The sequence below is a fragment of the Cherax quadricarinatus genome, chromosome 33 (assembly GCF_038502225.1).
Source record: "Cherax quadricarinatus isolate ZL_2023a chromosome 33, ASM3850222v1, whole genome shotgun sequence".
NCBI classification, from domain to species: domain Eukaryota; kingdom Metazoa; phylum Arthropoda; class Malacostraca; order Decapoda; family Parastacidae; genus Cherax; species Cherax quadricarinatus.
In genome coordinates, this window is record NC_091324.1 from 19127758 (window position 1) to 19151281 (window position 23524).

At 44.4% G+C, this 23524-nt stretch overlaps 1 long non-coding RNA gene across 1 annotated transcript in view; it reads left to right on the forward strand.

The window, feature by feature from the left end:
- The first annotated feature begins 1574 nt into the window (after positions 1 to 1574).
- Positions 1575 to 23524, forward strand: part of LOC128693845 (uncharacterized) — a 46654-nt gene continuing 24704 nt past the window's right edge. Inside the window, exon 1 of the long non-coding RNA XR_008407775.2 lies at positions 1575 to 2151. This is a non-coding gene — a long non-coding RNA (uncharacterized lncRNA). The remainder of the gene's footprint in view (positions 2152 to 23524) is intronic.

Consider the following 23524-nt stretch of genomic DNA (forward strand, 5'->3'; position numbering starts at 1 on the left):
ACATCCGTGGCCTTTGACTATTCAACATGATATCAAAGAAACACTGCAGGGACAAGTTTAGAAGTCTTCAGGGGGAAAATGGACAAATATCTTCATTAAGTGCCAGATCAACCAGGCTGCGATAGATATGTGGGCCCAGCAGCATCAGCCTAGTTGACTAGGCAAGCCCCAGACAAGCCTGGCCCTTGGCAGGGCTCCGAAGATAGAAAAACTCTCGAATCTCATCAAAGGTATGGTGCGTTTGTGGTGAAAATATGTATTAAGAAATGTTAAAATATCTATCATTTTAGATAACCTTCCTTTTGTGTGTTGCAGTAGGCAGTGATAGGTGTGCGCACTCACAAAGTGTGTCTAACCAGAGGAGGTCAAGGTTTCAGTTGTGAGAGGCATTGGGGTCGCTGTTCAAGGAGTGTTGATAATGTGTACAATGGCCGCAGAGATGGCTATCAGGGTTGTGATGTTACCACGGAACTGCGTAAGATGGCAAACAACGGGATTATGAACGACAAATATGTCAACACTGTAGATTGTTGTGGCTTATGGCTAATGCGGGGATCTAGTTATCAAATTGATTGTATATTCTTTACATGAAAAATGATTGTATATGAAATTAATGATAGCTGAGACCCAGTGTTGATTTGAATCGCACTTAAACTACGATACAAAGTTCTGTTTTGGTTGTCATGAGCGGGCGTCGACTAGGGTAAAAGCTGTGTAGTGAAACAGCAGATATAGAGTTCTTTCTACGCAGTGTTTACTGATAGTGTTCCACCACAGTGCAGGTGATGCCGCAAAGATCACAAGAGCAAAATTACTCTCATCCTTCAGTTATTAGTTTCCGGTTCGTGTGTACGGTCGTGTTTCTTTCGTTAGACTTAGCAGGGAAGTTCAGTGACCTCACAGTCTGTCGACCGTCATTAATGCTGTGCCCTTCCCAAACTGACCACGGCCACTAACCTACCCATTAGCAATCTTTTTTACCGAGATGCGAATCAAATTTGTGTGTGTGTTATTTACTCATTTATCAGGGGTAAAGTCACCTGATGTGTGTTTTGATGAGATGATGACCTGCTCGATGGATCAGTAAGAGTTCGTTAAAGAAAAACTGTGAGCGTTTAATGTGTCCAGGACTCAGATTGATAAGTCTAGTGTTCGTGATAAAGTACACGGCTTGACATCGATGACGTGCGGCGGCGCCCTAGTGCTGTTGTTATGCTTTGTTAAACTGACAAAGACGAAAGTGTTCCTGAAGAGTCTTGTGAAAAGCCTAAGTAGCTCTGGGTGGTACCTCACTGTGTAGTCCTGGGTGATACCTCACTGAGTAGACCATACCCCCGGCCGGGATTGAACCCGCGGTCATAGAGTCTCAAAACTCCAGCCCGTCGCGTTAGCCACTAGACCAGCTAGCCACAATAAGATTCATCCAACTAGGTATATTTCTACACCATAGGAAAGTTAGCTAACTTTCCTATGGTGTAGAAATATACCTAGTTGGATGAATCTTATTGTGGCTAGCTGGTCTAGTGGCTAACGCGACGGGCTGGAGTTTTGAGACTCTATGACCGCGGGTTCAATCCCGGCCGGGGGTATGGTTTATTTGCAATCGTGTCATTACGATTTCTTGACTCACTGAGTAGCTTAGGCTGATGGTCACTGATATTTAGTAAGCTACTCACACATCTTTGAAGAGTCTTGTAGGAAGCCTAAACAAGGGGCTCTATAACAAGTGTTCACAGACGCTCAGTAACTTACTCAGACATCCTTGAAAACTGCTGTGGAGATCCTCAATGAGAAGCTCTTGCTGGCGTCCCTTCCTCCCCCCACAGCACATGTAAGCTCAGTCAGGTCTTCATATTCTCGCACTTTGCGACCTAGCGTAGGTGCTGCCACCTGGCAGACCTAGCTAAGACCTAGAGCTCTGCTGAGTGCACCCATATTTTCTCTTACTAACTGGACAGGCGCAGCATAGGTCGGCCGACGCATCCCTCACTCTCTCGCTAGGCCTACGGCCTGGCGTGGGGCTACCAACCAAACTCGCTATACTACTTACGGTTCGCCTCTTTTACTGTCATTCCAGCCGCTACCAATCTACCTAACGCCCAGAGCAAGCCCACAGAAGAGCTGTGAATCGACCGCTGCAACCGCAAATATGTGAGTATACTCACACATACACACACACGCGCGCGTGCACACACACACACACATACACACACATACACACACATACACACATACACATATGCACACACATACATACACATACACCTACACACACACCTACACACACACCTACACACACACCTACACACACATATACACACACATATACACACACATACACACACACACACACACACACACACACACACACACACACACACACACACACACGCACACACACACACGCACACACACACACACACACACACACACACACACACACACACACACACACACACACATACACACACCCTGTACACCGTGTACGTTAGGCCCATATTGGAGTATGCGGCATCAGTTTGGAACCCACACCTAGTCAAGCACGTAAAGAAACTAGAGAAAGTGCAAAGGTTTGCAACAAGACTAGTCCCAGAGCTAAGAGGTATGTCCTACGAGGAGAGGTTAAGGGAAATCAACCTGACGGCAGTGGAGGACAGGAGAGATAGGGGGGACATGATAACGACATACAAAATACTGAGAGGAATTGACAAGGTGGACAAAGACAGGATGTTCCAGAGATTGGACACAGTAACAAGGGGACACAGTTGGAAGTTGAAGACACAGATGAATCACAGGGATGCTAGGAAGTATTTCTTCAGCCACAGAGTAGTCAGTAAGTGGAATAGTTTGGGAAGCGATGTAGTGGAGGCAGGATCCATACATAGCTTTAAGCAGAGGTATGATAAAGCTCACGGTTCAGGGAGAGTGACCTAGTAGCGACCAGTGAAGAGGCGGGGCCAGGAGCTCGGACTCGACCCCTGCAACCTCAACTAGGTGAGTACAACTAGGTGAGTACACACACACACACACACACACACACACACACACACACACACACACACACACACACACACACACACACACACACACACACACACAATTAGGTGAGTACAATTAGGTGAGTACACACAGAGGACCCAGTACCGATCAGTGAAGAGGCGGGGCCAGGAGCTGAGTCTCGACCCCTGCAAACACAATTAGGTGAGTACACTCCTGAAATAGAATCACAATGTGAAAGAACAAAATGAAGATCATCGAAATTCCTTTGAACCCGTCCTGGGAATTGTCAGAGTAGGACACACACAGTTGTGGTCACTATATTAAGGTTACCCTTTGTTGTTGTTGTTGCTGTTTTTTTTTTTTTGAGGGGGTTACTGTTCTTGTTGTTTGTGTACCTTTCTTCGGCCATGTTTGTTGTTTTTGTTGCTGTATCTGTCTGCTGTCATGTTTATTTTTGTTGTATTTTTTCCTCCGCAGTGTTTGTTTTAGTTGTTTTTTGATTGTCATTGTTTATCTCTTCTGTTTTTGTTATTGCTCTTGTTGTTTTTACACTGAATAATTGTTATTTCGTGCCTAATGTATTCTTATTAAAAGCACCGTACAGCTGACCTTCCACCTGAACGGCGCTACGCTACTCCACGACCTTTCTTGGTCCACCTCTCTCTCCCCTTTTCACCTCCTTCCCCTTCTCTGCTGCGCCGTTCCCTTCCCCCTTTCCTGAGGCGGGGGTGAGGGTGGGGGTGGGTTGGAGGCAGAAGTGAAAGTGGCGGTCCGCCACCAGGTTAGTGACCCACCGCCACCATCACGTTTGTACGAACGCCACTTCCAGCTTATTGTTTTCGATTTACATCTCTTCCTTCTTTCCCGCTTGATTAAATTCCCATTCTCTCTCTCTCTCTCTCTCTCTCTCTCTCTCTCTCTCTCTCTCTCTCTCTCTCTCTCTCTCTCTCTCTCTCTCTCTCTCTCTCTCTCTCTCTCTCTCTCTCTCTCTCTCTCTCTCTCTCTCTCTCTCTCTCTCTCTCTCTCTCTCTCTCTCTCTCTCTCTCTCTCTCTCTTTTGTTAACTCACAATACATAGACAATGTTTTGACTGACACCCGTCATTGGTTTACACCCTCCTGATGAGACTCGCTCACACCACACACTTCTTCCCCTCATAGACACTTCCTTGCAGCTGGTTAACGGTCTCCTATCCTTACCTCCTGCAGCTAGCCAACGGTCTCCTATCCTTGCCTCCTGCAGCTGGGCAACGGTCTCCTATCCTTGCCTCCTGCAGCTGGGCAACGGTCTCCTATCCTTGCCTCCTGCAGTTGGGCAACGGTCTCCTATCCTTGCCTCCTGCAGCTGGCCAACGGTCTCCTATCCTTGCCTCCTGCAGCTGGCCAACGGTCTCCTATCCTTGCCTCCTGCAGCTAGTCAACGGCCTCCAATCCTTGCCTCCTGCAGCTGGCTAACGGTCTCCCATCCTTGCCTCCTGCAACTGGCCAGTGTTCCTCTACCCAACTCCCTGCAGCTGACCACTGTTGCTCACTCCTGCTCCCTATAGCGAGCTAGTGACCTGATTAGACCTTGTTTGACCCGAGGAAGAGATATACGTTGCGAAACGAGCTTTTATCAAGGAAAACGTTTAGCTCTCTTTGAACTTCATGACGTGGTGAACCTCTAGCACAACGATATATTGTCTCACTAAATGCCAATTCTGGAACGCTTCATTTCTTTACCATGGTAAGCAGCAAGTCAGACGTCTAGATCTTCCAAGCCCCGAGTCTCGTGTCTTCATGAACAACAGCTAACAAGTGTTTACAAAGATGCTGAACACGGTGAATAAACGACGTTTCGCTCACGGAGGAGAGAAGACTCCACTGTGATGTATGTAGGTATAATGTACCCCTTTTCCGTGGTAGTTTTATACGACAGGCATACACCCTTTCGTAGCTAATATCGTTTATTATTGCAAGTTAAAGCGAGCATAGTGGTATCAGCAACTGTTAATCTTCAACTAACTAGGAGATTCTTCCCTAGAAATTATTTAACTTAAGTAAATCATTCATGTTGTATTATATACAGCGTAGCATGTTCTCCATATGATTTACTTATTCTTGTTTTAATAATAAGCCAATTAAGTAAAAACATTGTGTTGTTGGTGCTGAGTGCCAGTAAACGTTAACCTCAGCATTACCTTGCCTCTCCCCCAGCAGTTAGTGATCTCCCAGTGGTTTTCCGATATAGACATCGGTCATGAGTCGCCATTCAAGGGATGAAACAATCTCCTGTCTGTGCCCCACCAGTCATTCCAGGTTTCCAGTTAAGTACCAGTAGGCCTACTCATAATAGACTTCTTGCTTAGAAATAGTTAAATGAGCCTTAACGCAAGTTATTGAAATTATTATGGAATTAATTACTGGTATTTCAAGTGATTACCATGAGACTTAATTTTTATTTCTTGCAAATTTAATAAATTTTATTCGAAACTCGTGTAGCGATTTCATTGACTTGTTGAATTGGGGGTTCATTGTTATTTTTTGTATTAATATTCCATAATAACATGAATGGCTGGCCAGAAGTACCATAGAGACCGAGAAACATCGTTAAATAAAATACTTTCTCTTTAGTTGTTTTTAGTTCACCATTTGTCGCCGTCACCCCAATTTGCAACGTCAGCGTGGTTAGCAACAACGTGCAACACAATGTTCAACATGGTTAGCAACAACATGCAACACAACATTCAACATGGTTAGCAACAACATGCAACACAATGTTCAACATGGTTAGCAACAACATGCAACACAATGTTCAACATGGTTAGCAACAACATGCAACACAACGTTCAACATGGTTAGCAACACAACGTTCAACATGGTTAGCAACACAACGTTCAACATGGTTAGCAACACAACGTTCAACATGGTTAGCAACACAACGTTCAACATGGTTAGCAACACAACGTTCAACATGGTTAGCAACACAACGTTCAACATGGTTAGCAACACCATGCAGCACAACTTTCATCATGGTTAGCAAAAACGTGCAACACAACGTTCAACATGGTTAGCAAAAACGTGCAACACAACGTTCAACATGGTTAGCAAAAACGTGCAACACAACGTTCAACATGGTTAGCAAAAACGTGCAACACAACGTTCAACATGGTTAACAAAAACATGCAACACAACGTTCAACATGGTTAGCAACACAACGTTCATCATGGTTAGCAACACCATGCAAGTGGAAAATGAAAAGGTCCATAATTAGAACTTTCAGAACAAGGGAAATAGTGCCACTGCCACTGTTGACCCTATTCAGATCTCTTGTGCTCTTTCGTTTAGACTATTGTGTTGACGGCGCAGTTCAAGGCAGGGGAAACAGAGCAGGAACAAAAACTGAAATCATACACAAATAACCCTTACATAGGAGAGAGGACTTGGACCATTTACAAAGTCACACTGAAATCATTTACAGCCCGCATAGAGCTTATAATATATGTAACTTACTGTGATGTTCTTATTCCCCCTACCTTCCTCACCTCTCTTTATCTTGTCTCCTCACTCCCTGCACCCATCCCTACTCCCAACCTCCTCATCTAACCATTTCTTTCATAACCCAAAATCCTATGTGATGGAATATGGCAGGGCAAACATGGCTAGCTTTTGGTCCCTCTGTTAACCATCACATAGGATAGCATTACACTGTCTATGTATCCAATTATATTAAAGAACGTCTTTCCTTCCTGCCTCCCTCCGCCCTCTCTCCTCACTCCCACCCCTTTCACTCCTCTCTCCCCTCCACTCCCTTCTGCTCTTCACTCCTCTCTCCCCTCCACTCCTCCCCTACCCCTCCATGCTCACTCATCCCAACAACAACAATGACTAAAATGAATCCTAAAGGCGATTAAAAATCACAAGCCAAGGTTTTTAATTTTTTTCTCCTTTAACTAGCGTGTTGTGTGTGTACTGCGTCAGGTAGTGTTAGGTAAAGGTGGCGGGGTGACTCACCGTGTGCACGGTGTGATGTTGAGGTCCTAGAGGCCAGGAGTGACGACCTAGTGTGATGATGAAGTTTTGGAGGCCAGGTGTGAGTCACACAATGTGATGCTGAGGTTCAGGAGGCCAGGAGTGACGCACACGTTGTGATGTTGAGGTTCCGGAGGCCAGAAGTGACGAACACACTGTGTTGTTGAGGTCCTGGAGGCTAGGAGTGACACCCACGGTGTGGCGGTGAGGTCCTGGAAGCCAAGAGTGACATGCACACTCTGGTGGTGAGGTCTTGGAGGCCAGGAGTAAATCACACACTGGGATGTTGAGGTCCTGGAGGCCAGGAGTGACTCACTGTGATGTTGAGGTCTTGAAGGCCAGGAGTAAATCACAAACTGGGATATTGAGGTCCTGGAGGCCAGGAGTGACTCACTGTGATGCTGAGGTACTGGAGGCCAGGAGGAGTTTCTGTTGTTCGGTTGTTAATAATGAAATTTCTGGGCTGTTGTTGTAGTTTATATTTAGGAAAGTTGGAGAACTGAGAACCCAATCAGGTTGCATGCAACATGGCAAGTTACGTGCAATTTGGCAGGTTACGTGCAACAAGGTTGGTTACGTGCAACATGGCAGGTTACGTGCAACGTGGCAAGTTACGTGCAACGTGGCAGATTATGTGCAACAAGGTGGGTTAGGTGCAACATGGCAGGTTACGTGCAACGTGGCAGATTACGTGCAACATGACAGATTACGTACAACGTGACATTACGTGCAACAAGGTAGGTTACGTGCAACATTTCAGGTTGCGTGCAACATGGCAGGCTGCGTGGAACATGTCAGGATGCATGCAACATGGCAGGTTACGTACAACATGGCAGGTTACGTGCAACAAGGCAGGTTAAGTGCAACATGTCAGGTTGTGTACAACATGGCAGGTTGTGTACAACATGACAGGTTGTGTACAATATGGCAAGTTGCTTGCAAGTTGGCAGGCTGCGTACAAAATTGCAGGTTACGTGAACATGGCAGGTTTCATGCAATATAGCTGATTACGTGCAACATGGCAGGTTTCATGCAGCATGGCAGGTTACGTGCAACATGTCAAGTTGTGTACAACATGGTAGGTTACGTGCAACATGGCAGGTTACGTGCAACGTGGCAGGTTACGTACAACATGGCAGGTTACGTGCAACATATCAGGTTGTGTACAACATGGCAGGTTACGTGTAACATTGCAAGTTGCTTGCAACTTGGCATGGCAGGTTTCATGTAATATGGCAGGTTACGTGCAACATAGCAGACTGCGTGCAACATGTCAGGATGCGTGCAACATGGCAGGTTACCTGCAACAAGGCAGGTTACCTACAACAAGACAGATTACCTACAACAAGGCAGGTTACCTGCAACAAGGCAGGTTACCTACAACAAGGCAGGTTACCTACAACAAGGCAGGTTACCTACAACAAGGCAGGTTACCTACAACAAGGCAGGTTACCTACAACAAGGCAGGTTACCTGCAACAAGGCAGGTTACCTGTAACGAGGCAGGCTACCTGCAACAAGGCAGGCTACCTGCAACAATAAGTGTGAACGTGGCAAAAGGTGTACCAGAAGCGAAAGTAAACGAAGAAGTATAAACAGGAGGATCAAGTGAAACTAAATAAGGAAAAGGAGGATTAGAAGGAGGAGGGTCAGGATCAGGATTAGGAGGATGAGGAGCAGAAAGAGGGGGATGGGTAGAACGAGGTAAAGGAAGAAAGGCTGAAGAAAAAGAGGGGAAGGAGGATGAATAGAAGGAAGAGAAGGATGAAAAGGAGTACATGGGAGCTATCTGTGTATTATCTAAGTGTATGAGGCAAGGATAGGAAAGCAGCAGGAAAAGTAGGTGAAGGAGGAGAAAGAAGAGCAAGATGAGGAAGAGGAAGAGCAAGAGCAAGAGAAGGAGGAGCAGGAGTAGAAGGAGGAGGAGGAGGAGGAACAAGGGAATGTGTTGACGGTGTGTGTTGGTGGAAAGTGAAGGTTGTTGGAGCAGGTGTTGTGTGGGTGAGCGTTATTGTGGTGGTAAGTGGGAGGGAGGGGGTGACTTCCCCGCATGCGGCACCAGGTGGGTGATGTCTCCTTCATGCAGCACTAGCTGGAGGTGTCTCCAGCATGCGGCATCAGGTGGGTGATGTCTCCTTCATGCAGCACTAGCTGGAGGTGTCTCCAGCATGCGGCACCAGGTGGGTGATGTCTCCTTCATGCAGCACTAGCTGGAGGTGTCTCCAGCATGCGGCACCAGGTGGGTGATGTCTCCTTCATGCAGCACTAGCTGGAGGTGTCTCCAGCATGCGGCACCAGGTGGGTGATGTCTCCTTCATGCAGCACTAGCTGGAGGTGTCTCCAGCATGCGGCACCAGGTGGGTGATGTCTCCTTCATGCAGCACTAGCTGGAGGTGTCTCCAGCATGCGGCACCAGGTGGGTGATGTCTCCTTCATGCAGCACTAGCTGGAGGTGTCTCCAGCATGCAGCACCAGGTGGGTGATGTCTCCTTCATGCAGCACCAGCTAGAGGTGTCTCCAGCATGCGGCACCAGGTGGGTGATGTCATCCGCATGCGACACCAGGTGGAGGCGTCCCCCTAGCATTTGAATAGTAGGTAGACCTGTGAAAAGTTTGACCTTTCAAGGAGAAGGTAGACCTCTCAAGAAGTAGGTAGACCTCTCAAGAAGTAGGTAGATCTCTCAAGAAGTAGGTAGACCTATCATGAAATAGGTAGACCATTCAAAAAGTATATAGTTATCGAGAGATAGGTAGATTTATAACAGTGCAGTCACATATATGCTATTATTATTATTATTATTATTATTATTATTATTATTATTATTATTATTATTATTATTATTATATTATTATTATTATTACTACTACTACTACTGCTACTACTACTACTACTACTGTCATTATATTATTATAATCTATTATTATTATTATTATTATTGTTATTATTATAGTCCATTATTAATATTATTATTTTCTTTATAAGCAACCACTAGACTCGTGGGGAGTCGTAATGAGGTTTGATTCAAGTAGCTGCATTTCCTCGGATTAAGAGCCTTAATTAAGGTTCCAACCCCCCTCCCCTCCTCAATCCTCTCCCGTTCACCTGAGAATAGGTAACCTCAACGAGGCAGCAGGAAGTGATCTGCCCAGCCATGCTCCTCAGGGAGGAGGAGGAGGAGGAGGAGGATACCCTGGCGCTGGTGAAAGGCTCTTGATCCAGGGAATTGGAGCTCCTCCCCTATTCTCGGAATAATTTTTACCATTCTTACCATTTTACCAGGCGTTGTTTGACCCTTACACGTTTTACGCTCTCCTATGAATATAATGCTGCTTCTACTAGTACTACTACTGGTACTAGTAATAATTATTATTTTATTATTAATAGCAGTATTACTACTGCTACTATTAATAATAATAAAAAAAAATAATTATTATTATTATTATTATTATTATTATTATTATTATTATTATTATTAAGCCTATCGGGTAAGAAGTCAAAATATAAGAGGAGGACTGGAGAAATAAAAAAGATGGGCAATCACTTGAAGATGGCCCTTCAGAGGTAAATAGGAAGAAGAAAAAGAAGAAGAATCGGGAGGCGTCATCACTTCCAATGCCACTACTTAGGTACCTCGTGATAATTGGGAACTTTTTTTCCCCCTGATGCCGTTGATTAATTGAGTTTAATGCCTGTTCACCATTAGTCAGGATTTTTTTTAAATCCCTAAAACATGAATTAATGTAAACTTTCAGAATACATATACAGAAGTTAACGGAAAGACACGCATACATACACTATGAATATCTTTACCGGAAACATTTCGATCCTTGGTCACAGCAAATGATGCAAGAGAATGGGAGAACACGGTATAAATATAGTGGAAAAAACAGGTCGTAGATGAAGATCAAGTGAAGGTGTTAGGTTATATAATAGCCGTGTCAGGTGACAGCAAGGAATCAGCGTGGACTAGCATCATATGTGTAAGAAGAGTTGAGATAGTGTACTTGACAGACCTTTGTTCTATGGTGTTGATGTTTTTGTTATTAATTGTTGTATTGTTTTTTTGGCTACTTTGGTGTTGCTGGTTGCTTTCTTGATGGGTTTTGAGAGTCTCACTACTCTCGGAGTACCGGTTAAATTGTTGTGGTTACTGTGTTGTTAATTACTGGAGTGTTCAAAGTTTTTTTTTTTGGTTATAAAGGAGCCCTGAAAACTGGTCACAGGTATGTGCCTCTTGCTCGGTTGGTCATATAACCTCTTTATCCTCGATGATTGCCGAGTACAGTGCCTCCCGCGGGCAGGAGGTTCGAGTCGCAACCATTCCTTGTGCTAACTGGTCTACAAGGGCATAACACGTCACACAGATACATCTGTATCCCACGTCCTTCACCCTTGTGATCTGCTTTTTACTGAGTAGCCAGGTTGTTATGGCTATTTTGGGCCTAGGGGGCGTAGCACTAACAATCTGGATGGCTAGGTAGTCAGTAAGGAAGCCCGGCCTCAGACCAGGCTACCAGGATAAAAACCTTGTTACCGGTCATAGGTATGTCTGGTCACAGGTAGTTCGTGTACTCTAGTATTTCGTATATTAAGACAATTTTTCCTCTTGATCTATACTCCTCCTTCGGTGTGATCTCTAGTTCTTGTTTAGTCTTTCCTCATACCTTATGCCTCACAATACCAGTCTGTCGTCATTTCTCTAAATATATTCCAGATTCATGCTGGGTTTTCTAGGTATAAATTTTACACCGGTACTGCGTACTCGATAAATTATTGTACATCTATGATGGAAAGCGAGTCTAGGGAGTCATTTCTTAAGGGTTACTTGGTATATGCTGCTACTGTTACTCAGTCTGTGTATGCAAAGATGTTTACTCCCAGGACCTTTTCTGGTAAGAATACCGTCAGTTGCTTCATCCACCTCGGCAGAGTTCATTAACAAATTAATCACCTATACCACTTAGCAGTTACCTCTTAAGACTGACACCTCAGAAACCCCCTTCAGTTACCGAAGAGAGTGAAGAACCCATCTTAGCACTTAGTGACCAATTAGATTCACTCTCTAGGATATTACTACAGAATTAAGCTTCTGCAGAAAATAAATGTTTCTTAGGGATAACGTCAAACCACAGTGAAAGGGAATACTACTTTGTATGACACCAGGTAGTATGTTGATTCCGATTATTTTTCTAGAGGGGCCCAGTTTTATTTTTTGCACTTGTTGAGATTGAACTTAAATAGTCCCTTCTTCAGTCAGTCATGCAGTTTGTCCAGGTCAGCACGTAGTTTTCCACAGTCTTCTTTTGCTGTATCCTCTGCATAAATTAACATCGTCCGCGAGCGTATATATGTAGGGATCACTTTCAACTGGGAGGTCGACTACTTACAGTAGAAACAACATGGGGCCAAAGACTGACCTTGGAAGGCTCAACTATTTACACTCTCCCACCCTGACATTTCGTCTCTTGCTGTGACTCTTTGTCTTCTGTCTCTGGTGTGTGTGTGTGTGTGTGTGTGTGTGTGTGTGTGTGTGTGTGTGTGTGTGTGTGTGTGTGTGTGTGTGTGGATACACCTTTACGTAAGTTAACAAAGGTTGCATTTTAACTACAGTTTACCTTGCTTCGTTGATTCCTGGCCTCCATTAATCTGTTCTTTAAATTATGCGTGATATTTTTTCAGCTACTTTATGAAATTCATTCCACTTGCTACCATGACAATTAAAACAAGGTATTTCGTATCATTTCAATGGCGCATCTGCGTCATTAGCTGCCATCTATATCCCCCTGAACGCTTTGCACATCTCAGTCTCACCCTCTTCATTCTGACCCTCTTTTTAGTGCGCGAATAATTTTTGATAATCGCGATCATGTTTTCCTTAGTCCTCCTTTCTTCTAATGCTTTTAGCTGGAATGCATTTTCTCCAGTCATATTCCAGATTATCCAGTTACAGTACCAGTCTCGTCACGAGACTTCGCAGCTTCTAGCACAGCGGTATTTAACAATTTTGGTAATGTTATTTCTTGGGATAACTAACAAAACTGTCATTACCACCCTTCGCCTGACTCCATTTATCAAGACTCAGTGTGGAAAGCTTTCCACTCTCATTGTTCCCGTTGTATCTGATTTTTTTCTTCAGAATCCCCCCAGACACTTTGTTGTATTAGTTTTCTCAATTTTATGATCTCCCTTTTCTACTTTTCTTCCCAGCATTTTTTCACTGATTTCCCTGTTCAGTTCTTCACGTACCTCCCTATCGCTCCTTGCCAGTTCTTATCCAAACTGAAACTTCTTATTGTATCCGTTATTGTATTCCTTCTTATGTATCAGTTTCGGATCCGTTCTGGCCTTCACTTCATTGCCATTTTCGAATTGTTTTTCTGTTTACCATCTTATCCTTGTACAGTCATTCTTGTGTCTTTTTTTTTTGCTCGGTGCTCTGTATTTCGTTGTCCTTGTTGTTGTGTTATATAAGCACTTACATTCTTAACTATTGTCTCTCTACACTTCCTTAAAAACCACAGACTCCCTTTGTGTGTGTGTGTGTGTGTGTGTGTGTGTGTGTGTGTGTGTGTGTGTGTGTGTGTGTGTGTGTGTGTGTGTGTGTGTGTGCGTGCGTGTACGTGTACATGAGTATACATGAAAAGCGAGACAAAATAATGAAGGACAGATGAATGAGACCTATATATTTCGTCCTCAGAGACTTCAACAGATGAAGAGGGACTCTGACTTGGACAGAAATACACAAATCTTCTTTAATAGTGCCTCATTTTTCTGTCCAAGTGTTGTCTCAATTTTTATCGACCGTTTTTCGACAGTTTTAACCAACTGTCTACATACACGTAAATACATCATTTTTTTTTCTGTAATTTCTCTTTCTGTGTAATGATGTCTTCATTACTTCTTCGTCGCCGGTGAGGTCACGGCGCTCTTCAGAGGGTCGGAACTACCTCTTCCTCCGTGTATGGGAAACGCAATTCACATATGATAGTAACTTCACTACTACTGGAACAAAACCCTTGAGTTTCCATACACAAATAACCCGCACTTAGGAGAGAGAAGCTTACGTCGACGTTTCGGTCCGACTTGGACCATTTTTTAAATCACGATGTGACTTTGAAAATGGTCCAAGTCACACTGTGACTTTGAAAATGGTCCAAGTCACACTGTGACTTTGTAAATGGTCCAAGTCACACTGTGACTTTGTAAATGGTCCAAGTCACACTGTGACTTTGTAAATGGTCCAAGTCACACTGTGACTTTGTAAATGGTCCAAGTCACACTGTGACTTTGTAAATGGTCCAAGTCACACTGTGACTTTGTAAATGGTCCAAGTCACACTGTGACTTTGTAAATGGTCCAAGTCGGAGTGAAACGTCGTCGTAAGCTCCTCTCTCCTATGTGCGGGTTATTTGTGTATTTGTGTCACGGTACTGTGCCTTTTTGTTCTATAACGTCCATATCTGGTGAACCCATAGCAAAATATCTAAGGTTATCCTCATGGCCCTGCTGAAGTCTCCCAGCTCAGGCTGACAGGTTTTCGGTATATTTAATGCATGCAACCTATCCTGTGAGGTGTACGACCCATGCAAGTGATGTATACGATCCATCCATTGAGGTATACGACCCATGCAAGTGATGTATACGATCCATCCTGTGGGGTGAACCAAACTGTCTTCCGACCTCACAGATGTGACTCAGGGTTGCTACCACTATATAGAACGGTAGAGAACTGTGTAATTCACTGTTCTTATGATAGTTCCAGCTTTTGCAGCCGTAGCATGTTTTAGATCCATCACCTCACGGGATTTACGATAACGAGATAGTAATATATACATCACTCGTGTATATGATACGGTAGTCCAACATGTACTGCCAGTAGCCTGAATTCCTGCATCATTTAATATTCTATATATATATATATATATATATATATATATATATATATATATATATATATATATATATATATATATATATATATATATATATATAATATTCAGAGAGAGACACTGGCGGGTGTCACTCTACCATAGTCTGAAAAAACTTCCCCTCATTTCTTCTGTTGCTGCTTTTGGAATATTGCACAGCTCCTGATGACGCACTGAGAAGTGTGAAAGTACTTGTCTTGCATATATATATATATATATATATATATATATATATATATATATATATATATATATATATATATATATATATATACCTCTAAAACTGTTATAGGGACCCTCATCCTCAGAGAAAAGAATAAACTTGCTTTAGGGAAAACTCAAGGTTCTCCCTGAAGCTGTTTGAGAATTTTCTCCTACCACCCCCTATATTTTATATATATTTTATTTAAAGACAAAATACATTGACAAAACATTTACAAAAATACGATAGAAAGTAAAACAACATAGATAACTCAGAGCTACATCTCGAATACTTCGTCCAGCTCCCCGGCGGTGGGCCGCGTGCCCAGAATGCTGCAGGCATTTCCTCTCTGGATTGCAACACTGAGTCTCTGAAAGAGGAAGCTGGTCGCCCTGTGGTCCTTGGTTTCTATGATGAGCTTTTCACCCAGCTCTATTAGGAACTTTAGAGCACACTTGTCCCATGCTCCAAGGGTCTCCGACCCTATTGGGATGAAGTTATAGCAAGAGGGAAGGTCTTCATATTTGCGGATCTTCTGGGTCTCCCTGTGGCTGGCAGCTCCACCCCCTTCCACTACGGAGTACGGCAAGTAGGTGTCTGGCAATGTCGCGGCACATGTGTAGTCCCAGGCAATCTGCTTTCCATCCTTCCAAGGTACATAGTGGCTCCATCAGGACGCTTTAGACTTCCCTCAGACCTCTGCACTTGGGGTTCCCGTTGAGCTGGGCAACGGGCTGTGGCGAGGCTTCTCTTTATGATGTCATTGACCTCCTCATGCCTGGCATACTTCCCTTCTGCTGTGTGACACTCGAGACCATGAAGTCCGAATTGATCAGCTGTCGCCCTGCCGCAAATACACCTATGTTCGGTGAGGATGGGGGCGGCTAGGCGAAGAGCAACACCAATCCGAATGGCCTGTGGGTCTAGTCGAGTGCCCAGGGAGGAATTGGGAACAGCTAACAGGAAATCTCCTGAGTGTGGTGCCTTCACTGCCAGGAGACGAGCTTTGTCCTTTCCTGAGGCGTTGGAGAGCATTGTGTTGGCGAATTTTTCCATGATCGGTTTGTCCCAGTGGGACTGTTTGTGTTCTTTGGGAGGAGCTGGTCTACTGGAGGAATCTGTAAGGGTGTCCCACCGAATCGCTGCTTCAGTAAACCTGGGGTCTTGAGCTCCTACCATGTCTCTCAAGCGTTCGGGAACAATCTTCTTGACTAATGCACTGGAAGCCAAACACGAAGACAGAAAAGCAGGTAAAGCAACATGCGTTGCTTTGCGCACCCCTATACCTCCCAGTCGCACTGGGAGGGTTGCCTGATCCCATTGCTCATCCTCTAATGACAGGTTCAGTGCCTTCTTAAGGGTTGACCTCAGGTGTGCGTCATATTCGTCGAGTGTTGGGTTGTCAAAAGAGGGTGCACACCTCAGGAAGTAAGCGAGTCTTGGAATAGTAAGGCACTATGTGAGGAGATACAGAGCATCATGGGCATCAAGATTGCTTATTCTCTCCTCCATTCTCATCAGGTCATTCAATTTGTCCTTGAGGACTGTGTCGATGGCCTGGTGACTCAGCGGTGCTCCCAAGTGGGTACTGTTGGACTGAGTGGTAGTAGAGACTTCTGGGAGGATTCTTCGCACAGCATTGATTATTTCCTGGTTTGCTGTGATGATTTTACACTTGGAGGGATTGAGGATGAGTCCCAAGTCTTCTCCCTGTGTTTTCACCAGTTGTAGGTCCCCTACCAGGGACTCTTCAGTACCTGCCAGAGTGCCATCATCCGGGTACCAGATGTTGAGCTCGCTGATTAGGCTGGAAGTTAGTTCTCTTACTGCCAAGCAAAAGAGAAGTGGAGCTAGTGGGTCACCCTGCTGAACACCTTCTGATGAGAGAATTTCATGTTCTCCAAACAAAAGAATTGAGGGTTTGCTGTAGCCGGCTGAAATGAAGGGAAAAAGACTGGGGAAGCGATCCCGAACAGTTGGCAAGACAGCATCTCTCTTTACCATATTAAAGGCATTTCTAAAATCAAATTTGACTACCGCCTTGTCTTCTGGCAGGTCCCTGATGTAGGCCCTTGCCGCATGAGCTGCAGCTTCACTGCCTTGAGGGACCCCAAAGCCCAGTTGGTGTGGCTGGAGTAAACTGGCAGCTTCTAGGCGAATGTTTCTTACTGCTGCTTTGGCAACGAGACGGCGAAGAGTGTTTCCAACCGCAATGGGTCTGATTCCCCCATCCTTCTTCTTCAACGCACACAGTGAGGCTCCAAAAAAGAAAGGTTTAATTTCTTCTGGGATTCGCCCAACCAGGCAGTTGTTGACTCTGAAAGAATAGAGAAAGCGCTTTCGTGTTATTCACATTGTTATAGTTCCTTCGGTAGAGAAGAATTTCTCTATTCTTTCAGAGTATATATATATATATATATATATATATATATATATATATATATATATATATATATATATATATATATATATTTATTTATTTATTTTTATTATCACACTGGCCGATTTCCACCAAGGCAGGGTGGCCCGAAAAAGAAAAACTTTCACCATCATTCACTCCATCACTGTCTTGCCAGAAGGGTGCTTTACACTACAGTTTTTAAACTGCAACATTAACACCCCTCCTTCAGAGTGCAGGCACTGCACTTCCCATCTCCAGGACTCAAGTCCGGCCTGCCGGTTTCCCTGAACCCCTTCATAAATGTTACTTTGCTCACACTCCAACAGCACGTCAAGTATTAAAAACCATTTGCCTCCATTCACTCGTATCAAATATGCTCACGCATGCCTGCTGGAAGTCCAAGCCCCTCGCACACAAAACCTCCTTTACCCCCTCTCTCCAACCTTTCCTAGGCCGACCCCTACCCCGCCTTCCTTCCACTACAGACTGATACACTCTTGAAGTCATTCTGTTTCGCTCCATTCTCTCTACATGTCCGAACCACCTCAACAACCCTTCCTCAGCCCTCCGGACAACAGTTTTGGTAATCCCGCACCTCCTCCTAACTTCCAAACTACGAATTCTCTGCATTATATTCACACCACACATTGCCCTCAAACATGACATCTCCACTGCCTCCAGCCTTCTCCTCGCTGCAACATTCATCACCCATGCTTCACACCCATATAAGAGCGTTGGTAAAACTATACTCTCATACATTCCCCTCTTTGCCTCCAAGGACAAAGTTCTTTGTCTCCACAGACTCCTAAGTGCACCACTCACTCTTTTCCCCTCATCAGTTCTATGATTCACCTCATCTTTCATAGACCCATCCGCTGACACGTCCACTCCCAAATATCTGAATACATTCACCTCCTCCATACTCTCTCCCTCCAATCTGATATTCAATCTTTCATCACCTAATCTTTTTGTTATCCTCATAACCTTACTCTTTCCTGTATTCACCTTTAATTTTCTTCTTTTGCACACCCTACCAAATTCATCCACGAATCTCTGCAACTTCTCTTCAGAATCTCCCAAGAGCACAGTGTCATCAGCAAAGAGCAGCTGTGACAACTCCCACTTTGAGTGTGATTCTTTATATTTTAACTCCACGCCTCTTGCCAAGACCCTCGCATTTACTTCTCTTACAACCCCATCTATAAATATATTAAACAACCACGGTGACATCACACATCCTTGTCTAAGGCCTACTTTTACTGGGAAATAATTTCCCTCTTTCCTACATACTCTAACTTGAGCCTCACTATCCTCGTAAAAACTCTTCACTGCTTTCAGTAACCTACCTCCTACACCATACACTTGCAACATCTGCCACATTGCCCCCCTATCCACCCTGTCATACGCCTTTTCCAAATCCATAAATGCCACAAAGACCTCTTTAGCCTTATCTAAATACTGTTCACTTTTATGTTTCACTGTAAACACCTGGTCCACACACCCCCTACCTTTCCTAAAGCCTCCTTGTTCATCTGCTATCCTATTCTCCGTCTTACTCTTAATTCTTTCAATAATAACTCTACCATACACTTTACCAGGTATACTCAGCAGACTTATCCCCCTTTAATTTTTGCACTCTCTTTTATCCCCTTTGCCTTTATACAAAGGAACTATGCATGCTCTCTGCCAATCCCTAGGTACCTTACCCTCTTCCATACATTTATTAAATAATTGCACCAACCACTCCAAAACTATATCCCCACCTGCTTTTAACATTTCTATCTTTATCCCATCAATCCCGGCTGCCTTACCCCCTTTCATTTTACCTACTGCCTCACGAACTTCCCCCACACTCACAACTGGCTCTTCCTCACTCCTACAAGATGTTATTCCTCCTTGTCCTATACACGAAATCACTGCTTCCCTATCTTCATCAACATTTATCAATTCCTCAAAATATTCCCTCCATCTTCCCAATACCTCTAACTCTCCATTTAATAACTCTCCTCTCCTATTTTTAACTGACAAATCCATTTGTTCTCTAGGCTTTCTTAACTTGTTAATCTCACTCCACAACTTTTTCTTATTTTCAACAAAATTTGTTGATAACATCTCACCCACTCTCTCATTTGCTCTCTTTTTACATTGCTTCACCACTCTCTTAACCTCTCTCTTTTTCTCCATATACTCTTCCCTCCTTGCATCACTTCTACTTTGTAAAAACTTCTCATATGCTAACTTTTTCTCCCTTACTACTCTCTTTACATCATCATATATATATATATATATATATATATATATACATATATATATATATATATATATATATATATATATATATATATATATATATATATATATGTATATGTATATATATGTGTGTGTGTGTGTGTGTGTGTGTGTGTGTGTGGTGTACACATGCACATGCGTACACAGCCTACAGTATTTAGAAACAAAACACATATAAGTTTGAGAGGAATGTACTAATATTAACATGAAAAACAAGAGTTAAGTGTTGTAATAAGGAAAAGGATTATGATGATTTCAAACCAGTTACGTTCCTGTTATTTCAACTCATAAACGAGGTGTATGTTTCCACACACGTTTTCACTACGTATCGACTGTTGTCAGAATGTAACTGATTCTTAATTAAGTGTCCTGTGTATCAGTGCAGATGTTGGAAACAAGGGGGGAGGGAGATTGTAAGCTGGGGACCTCCTGAGGGAGTTGTGCTAGACGAGGACGAGGAGGTGATTACCTGAGGAGGCTTGACAGTGCTCTTTGTCTACACAAGTAGCTCTGGGGACATTGTTTGTCGAGGCGTTAGTGGGAAATCAAAGAAAGGGCTTGGTCCAGAATGCTTAGTTTTCTCTCTCAACCTTCATGTAAAAGGGTTCATCTTCTGACCACCTGCATAATGGGTGACGTACTGACCTTGTTGTGCTAATCTAGTTAACTGACCTTGTTGTGCTCATCTAGTTAACTGACCTTGTTGTGCTCATCTAGTTAATTGACCTTGTTGTGCTCATCTAGTTAACTGACCTTGTTGTGCTCATCTAGTTAATTGACCTCCTTGTGCTCATCTAGTTAACTGACCTTGCTGTGCTCATCTAGTTAACTGACCTTGTTGTGCTCATCTAGTTAACTGACCTTGCTGTGCTCATCTAGTTAATTGAAATCCTTGTGCTCATCTAGTTAACTGACCTTGCTGTGCTCATCTAGTTAACTGACCTTGTTGTGCTCATCTAGTTAACTGACCTTGCTGTGCTCATCTAGTTAATTGACCTTGTTGTGCTCATCTAGTTAACTGACCTTGTTGTGCTCATCTAGTTAACTGACCTTGTTGTGCTCATCTAGTTAATTGACCTTGTTGTGCTCATCTAGTTAACTGACCTTGTTGTGCTCATCTAGTTAACTGACCTTGTTGTGCTCATCTAGTTAACTGATCTTGTTGTGCTCATCTAGTTAACTGACCTTGCTGTGCTCATCTAGTTAACTGACCTTGTTGTGCTCATCTAGTTAACTGATCTTGTTGTGCTCATCTAGTTAACTGACCTTGTTGTGCTCATCTAGTTAACTGACCTTGTTGTGCTCATCTAGTTAACTGACCTTGTTGTGCTCATCTAGTTAACTGACCTTGTTGTGCTCATCTAGTTAACTGACCTTGTTGTGCTCATCTAGTTAACTGACCTTGCTGTGCTCATCTAGTTAACTGACCTTGTTGTGCTCATCTAGTTAACTGACCTTGTTGTGCTCATCTAGTTAACTGACCTTGCTGTGCTCATCTAGTTAACTGACCTTGTTGTGCTCATCTAGTTAACTGTCCTTGTTGTGCTCATCTAGTTAACTGACCTTGTTGTGCTCATCTAGTTAACTGACCTTGCTGTGCTCATCTAGTTAACTGACCTTGTTGTGCTCATCTAGTTAACTGTCCTTGTTGTGCTCATCTAGTTAACTGACCTTGTTGTGCTCATCTAGTTAACTGACCTTGCTGTGCTCATCTAGTTAACTGACCTTGTTGTGCTCATCTAGTTAACTGACCTTGCTGTGCTCATCTAGTTAACTGACCTTGCTGTGCTCATCTAGTTAACTGACCTTGTTGTGCTCATCTAGTTAACTGACCTTGCTGTGCTCATCTAGTTAACTGACCTTGTTGTGCTCATCTAGTTAACTGACCTTGTTGTGCTCATCTAGTTAACTGTCCTTGTTGTGCTCATCTAGTTAACTGACCTTGTTGTGCTCATCTAGTTAACTGACCTTGTTGTGCTCATCTAGTTAACTGTCCTTGTTGTGCTCATCTAGTTAACTGACCTTGCTGTGCTCATCTAGTTGTAGAATGAAACACTTGTAAGAGTATCTCATTACTCAACCTGTCGGTTTTCCAAACCATTTCATCTTATCTAGTTGTGTTTGCTGGATTCGAGATGTAGCTCCTGGCACTTCCTCTTTACCTTTGTACTTTTTTTAGTGGATTTCAGATTTTAAGGTTGAGAAAGTACTACTGCCTTACGTCTATATGGTTCATCTTCATTAGCTGCCACCTGTGTTCTGTGGCTCCCTCTCCTCGTGTCGATGACAGCCTGTATTTTGTATGTCGTGATCATGTGCCCGCCCTTGTTTTCCTTTCTTTTGGTGGTTAAAATTTCTTAAGTATCTATTAATTGTGGTGTAGATAATGGGGAGTGGATGGTAGGGTGTGGATAATAGGATGTGGATTGTGGATTATGGGGTGTGGATAGCAGGGTGTGGAGATTGGTGTTTTGATGGCTGTGTGTGGATGGCAGGATGTGGGGGCAGTGTCTGGATGGCACGGTGTGGAGGGCAGTGTCTGGATGGCACGGTGTGGAGGGCAGTGTCTGGATGGCACGGTGTGGAGGGCAGTGTCTGGATGGCACGGTGTGGAGGGCAGTGTCTGGATGGCACGGTGTGGAGGGCAGTGTCTGGATGCCACGGTGTGGATGGCAGTGTCTGGATGGCACGGTGTGGAGGGCAGTGTCTGGATGGCACGGTGTGGAGGGCAGTGTCTGGATGGCACGGTGTGGAGGGCAGTGTCTGGATGGCACGGTGTGGAGGGCAGTGTCTGGATGGCACGGTGTGGAGGGCAGTGTATGGATGGCACGGTGTGGATGGCAGTGTCTGGATGGCACGGTGTGGAGGGCAGTGTCTGGATGCCACGGTGTGGATGGCAGTGTCTGGATGGCACGGTGTGGATGGCAGTGTCTGGATGGCACGGTGTGGAGGGCAGTGTCTGGATGGCACGGTGTGGATGGCAGTGTCTGGATGGCACGGTGTGGATGGCAGTGTCTGGATGGCACGGTGTGGAGGGCAGTGTCTGGATGGCACGGTGTGGATGGCAGTGTCTGGATGGCACGGTGTGGAGGGCAGTGTCTGGATGGCACGGTGTGGATGGCAGTGTCTGGATGGCACGGTGTGGATGGCAGTGTCTGGATGGCACGGTGTGGAGGGCAGTGTCTGGATGGCACGGTGTGGATGGCAGTGTCTGGATGGCACGGTGTGGAGGGCAGTGTCTGGATGGCACGGTGTGGAGGGCAGTGTCTGGATGGCACGGTGTGGATGGCAGTGTCTGGATGGCACGGTGTGGATGGCAGTGTCTGGATGGCACGGTGTGGATGGCAGTGTCTGGATGGCACGGTGTGGATGGCAGTGTCTGGATGGCACGGTGTGGAGGGCAGTGTCTGGATGGCACGGTGTGGATGGCAGTGTCTGGATGGCACGGTGTGGATGGCAGTGTCTGGATGGCACGGTGTGGATGGCAGTGTCTGGATGGCACGGTGTGGATGGCACAGCTAACATCATTTGTGTTGCATCATTTCATAACTAATATATTATATGTGTGCTCCTGAGGGATAACTTCTTGTTGCTGCTGCTGCTGGTGTTTTGTTCGTCAGGAAACACGTGTCACCAGACACAGGCTTTCACCATATGTCCTACGATGGTTCCACTAGCTCACTGGCTCGTCCTCT